This window comes from Rosa chinensis, chromosome 2 (genome assembly GCF_002994745.2).
Source record: "Rosa chinensis cultivar Old Blush chromosome 2, RchiOBHm-V2, whole genome shotgun sequence".
NCBI classification, from domain to species: domain Eukaryota; kingdom Viridiplantae; phylum Streptophyta; class Magnoliopsida; order Rosales; family Rosaceae; genus Rosa; species Rosa chinensis.
The window spans coordinates 64,466,292-64,471,667 of record NC_037089.1 but is presented as its reverse complement, the minus strand read 5'-3'; the positions used below and the strand labels follow the sequence as shown (position 1 = coordinate 64,471,667).

The following is a 5,376-nucleotide window of genomic DNA, read 5'->3' as shown; positions in this document are numbered from 1 at the left end:
ATTCTGCATCCTTTGATAATAAATTGCTCAAGGGTCCTGCAATCTTGCTAAAATCCTTCATGAAATGCCGATAAAATCCGGCGTGGCCAAGGAAAGAACGCACTCCCTTTACTGTTGTTGGTGGAGGAAGATTGGTAATTAAATCCACTTTTGCTTTGTCAACTTCAATGTCTTTGCTTGAAACAATATGTCCCAACACAATACCTTGCTTGACCATAAAATGGCACTTCTCCCAATTTAGCACAAGATTGGTTTCTTGACATCTTTTGAGCACTAGAGCTAAATGAAGCAAACAATCATCAAAAGAATAACCAAAAACAGAGAAGTAGTCCATAAATACCTCAATAAATCGCTTCACCATGTCGGAGAAAATACTCATCATACACCGTTGGAAGGTAGCCAGTGCATTACACAATCCAAAAGGCATTCTCCGGTAAGCGAAAGTACCAAAAAGGCAAGTAAATGTAGTATTTTCTTGGTCCTCCGGTGCAATAGAAATTTGATTATACCCTGAATAGCCATCAAGGAAACAATAATAACTATGACTCGCCAATCGCTCGAGCATTTGATCAATGAAAGGTAATGGAAAATGGTCTTTGCGTGTGGCAGTGTTGAGCTTTCAGTAATCAATACAAACTCTCCAACCCGTAGTCATCCTTGTAGGCACTAATTCATCTTTTTCATTCTTCACAACGGTTATTCCTGACCTTTTAGGCACCACTTAAACTGGGCTCACCCTTTGACTATCTGAAATTGGATATATAACTCCAACATCTAGGAGCTTCAAAATTTCAGCACGCACAACTTCTTTCATTGGTGGATTCAAATGCCTCTGTGCATCATGTGTTGGCTTCATATTGTCTTCAAGATGGATTCGGTGCATACACATTGTAGGACTTATACCTTTAATATCTACAATTGTCCATCCAATCGCTGTTTTGTGAGCTTGAAGAACTTGCAACAACTTCTTTTCATCTTCTTCACAAAGGTCCGAAGCAATAATCACTGGAAGTGTCTCACTTTCACCCAAAAATACATATTTCAAGTGTGATGGCAGTGGCTTGAGCTCTAACTTTGGTGCTTGCTGAATGGAAGGCACAACTTTATTTGTGGACAGAGGTAAAGACTCAAATTGGTTCCACTTTCTTGATTCAAAAACCGGTGTAACATTAAGAAGCTTCTCTAACTCATCAACCTCTTTCTTGGCATCAAAATCCATTCCAGATTGTGTCAAGCATACTTCAAGGGGATATTGAGAAGAATTCAAAATAAAAGATTCATGAGTAATAGGGAAAATAGAATCAACCATAAAACATTTACCATGTTCAAAGGGACGTCAACCCGCTTCAAAAATCTTGTACTTCACCGACATGTCACCAACTGTCATAGATAGAAGTCCATCTTTTACTTTAATTATGGTATCAGCAGTAGCCATGAATGCATGACCCAAAATGATTGGTACAAGCTCACTTGAATAAGCATCTGGTTCAGTTTCAAGAATGACAAAATCTGCAGGCAATATGAACTTATCAACTTTCACTAACACATCTTCAACAATTCCCTTTGGCCTCTTGACTGATCGGTCTGCAAATTGCAAGGTGATTGATGTTGGTTGCAGGTCACCAAGCTTTAATTTCAAATATAGAGAGTACGACATCAAGTTAACGCTGGCACCCAAGTCCATCAAAGCACGCTCAAAATAATGATCACCAATTGTGCAGGGGATTGTAAAGCTTCCTCGATCCTTCAACTTTGGAGGGTGTCTTCTTTGAAGTACGGCACTGACCTCTTCTGACAACAACACCTTCTCATGATCTTCAAATTTTCTCTTATTAGTGCAAAATTCCTTCAAAAACTTCGCATAAGCTGGGATTTGTTAATGGCATCAAACAAAGGAATATTAATTTGCACCTTGAGAAATAGTTTCATAATCTCGGTCAAGTGCTTATCTTTCTTTGGCTTCTGAAGCAACTCTGGATATGGAGGTTTAGGAACAAACTGAGACTCTGTATTAGGCCTTAAAGTCGTTTCTGGGTTGCTAGAAGTCGCTGGGTTCGAATCAGTTCGTTTTTGGAATTGCTGTTGCAACTTCAATCCTCCAGCGGAATCCTTCTCTGCTGATTCATTAATTTCTGGTACAGCAACAGACTCATCAATCCCCTATTCAACTTCTTGAATATCTCCTGGACTACGAACTTTAATATCAACTTCTTTTCCACTCCTCAACGTGATCACAGCTTTCATAGGCTCATGTTTCTCAAATTGACCCCTTGGATTAGCAAGAGTTTGGCTAGGTAAACGCCCTTGTTCTCTCTCATTTAAGGCAGTGGCAATCTGACCAACTTGAACTTCTAGCTTAGAAATAGCTTGAGATTGAACTTGCTGCTCTTTCTTGGTCTCTTGAATAGCTTGAAGCATCTGAGCATTGGCCTTTTGAAATTCCATCTGATTTTGTGCAAGTTGCTACCTGGTTTCTTCAATATATGGTTTCTTTTGTTCAATTGGCCCTTGATAATTTTGCATGGGAGGATTCCTTGGCATTTGCACCTGATTATTATTGCTATAAGAGAAATTTGGATGTTGTCTCCAACCTGGGTTATAGCTATTTGAAAAAGGATCATTCATAGGCCTTCTATAGTTATTCACCATGTTGACTTGCTCATCTTGGAAGAAATTTTCGGGACACGCCACTATGGTATGTGCAATACTTGAACACGAAGCACATGTCTCCCTTGCAGCCTTATTTAACAGAGGAGTAAGGCTCTTCATTTGTCTCGCCAAGGTTACCACTTGCTCTTCCAACTTAGTACTTGCACTAACCTCATATAGTCCTCCTCTTTTGGGCACTGATGTATAAGGATCATATTGCTGCAAATTTTCACATATAGTCTCAAAAGCTTGAATTGCCTCTTCTGTCGTCTTTCCCATCAAGCTTCCACCAACTGTAGCATCCACCATACTTCTACTTTAGGAGTTCACACCTCTGTAGAAAAATTGAGCCTTCTGGGGTTTAGAAAATCCATGGTGAGGACACTTCAAGAACAAATCCTTATAACGCTCCCAACTCTCATAAAGAGGTTCTCCTTAGGGTTGAGAGAAACCAAAAATTTCTGCTTGGAGAGCATTGGTTTTCTTAGCTAGGAAAAATTTCAACAAGAACTTTTTAACCAAATCATCCCAAGTATTGATGGAACCAGGGGGAAGAGAGCTTAGCCACTTTCTTTCCTTGTCTTTCAATGAAAAAGGAAAAAGTCTTAAACGGATCTGCTCATCTGATATCTCATACCGAAAAGTTCCACATATGTCTTTGAATTCCTCCACATGGAGATAAGGATCTTCATTCGTCTTCCCATAAAAGTTAGGCAAGCTCTAGATTGTTGCTGGTCTAATCTCAAAACGCACTCCTGTAGGATGATGTACAAGATGATGTACGTTGTGAGTGTCGTAGGAGCAGTGAACTCCTTTAATGCTTTTGTTTCATCTCCTGCCATTGGAACCGCAACTTGTGCTTGAGTTCTTGCTTGCCTTAAAAGTCTTCTACGAGTTTGTTCAATCTCCGGATCGTAGACAATGAGAGCTAAATTCTGGCGACGACCTTACATAAACAAACTTCAAGCCTACAAGAAAAAAAAAAGTAAAAGAAAAGAAAAACTATACAAAAATTAAGTATGGCACAACTGACAAATCAAATTGAATTAAGTCAGTCCCCGGCAACGGCGCCAAAAACTTGTTGTCAATTTTAATTTAGTACTCGCAAGCGCCAAAAAGCATTGAATCCACGACCTAATACTTCTATCCTATTCTCTAGTTGATACAATTGAATTCTCTAGATTTCATGCTAAAGATTTTGTACATAAGCTTTATTGATCCCAGACATATGCCAAAGTTCTTCTAACCTATGAATTCCAACTTATTGATCCTGTATAGAACTCACGTAGCCAAACTATAATTTACTCCACTTAATGATCAGGTTCAAGAAAACATGTTCAACTCCATTAAGCACAAAAGAACTAGGAAATCATGCAAACAAGAATATCGACTATGATCAAGCACTTGTATTCTCAATTCACAACTCTCTAATCACAAGATTGAATGATCTTTTGGCACCCTAGAAAACATCTACTCATTGATCAAGCGTCATGTTCTCCAACCAAATAACTCATAAACAAAACCTAGGTCTTATTGATCCCGAGCAAAGATTTTGAATAAAAGTTCTATTTAAACGTTGATTAAGAGTTTAACATAGAAATCCAGAAATTCAATGGCAAACCAACTAAATAAATAGAATAGTCATACTAGGGGCTTCATCTCAGCCCTAGCTTAGAAGTTTAGCAATCCATAACCATGAAAAACATGACTAGAATCAAAGAAAACATGAAACAAACAATGGAAGAATTGAGGAACTCGGGTCCAGCGATGGTGAGAGCTTCTCTTCTCCTTGTTCTCTGCTGAATATGCTGCCTCCTGTCTCTAGGCGTGTTAGGTTTTCTGTCTTCTATCTCTCTTTCCAAATCCTACTTGACTTTGGGCTTCTTATGTCTTCTAGTCCAACTTGGAATAGATTCCTTCTCTCCAAAGAAAACGCAAGGCTACTATAGTCAACACAAGGAATTACTCCAAACATGGCAGACACGTTCAGTCTTATCCCATCAAAGTGCTAAGAGCAATGGACTTGGGCTTCACAAATCAGATTCCGAAAAGATATGCAAAATCCGTCAGAATCTGCGTTCCCGGACTAGGTTCACTTAAATCATCATAACTTCTTCCTGAAGAATGCGAATCGACTTCCGTAAAATTCCTCAGAAAACTAACATCCGTATCTTTCCAATGGTGTAAGGTTCGCCTGCTAGTTCCTTGTGAGAAGGTAAATTTTAATACTTGAAGTTGACGCAAAACAGAGACAATTCTGGAAAATCAGGATGGCCAGCATCCTTTCAATCCTGCGTGACTCTAAGCTCCAAATCTTTCTTTTCTCCAATTTAACCTACAAAACACAAACACAAAGTAAACGACTCAAAAATGACAAGAACTAAGCATAGAATCCGATATTTAAGGGTATAAAAATGTATGAAATTATGAGTTATCATATAGCCCAGTTGAGCACTTGGTTTCAGAAATTTCAGATTACTGAAGTACCTCATTCTCAAGCACAATCCAAAGGTTTGGTTAATGGCTACTGCTAGTTATCAAACATACATGAGATGGCCTGGATTTAATCTTCTCTACCGATGAGTTATTGGTTGATGATGAGGAGTTTATCTTTTCTGATCTGGAATTGATGTTCTCAGAGGATGATTTATTGCTTGATCCGACACCGTTTGAGAATGATGGTTAGATTCTAGTGGCAGAGGAGATCGATAATCTCATGGCCTTTGG

The 5,376-nt window shown here is 38.8% G+C and overlaps 1 non-coding gene across 1 annotated transcript; it reads left to right on the top strand.

Moving 5' to 3' along the window:
• The first annotated feature begins 3,016 nt into the window (after window positions 1–3,016).
• LOC112191139 lies at window positions 3,017–3,123 on the top strand. The gene has a single exon (XR_002932856.1). It is a non-coding gene; the product is annotated as a small nucleolar RNA R71 (small nucleolar RNA).
• The last annotated feature ends 2,253 nt before the right edge of the window (window positions 3,124–5,376 follow it).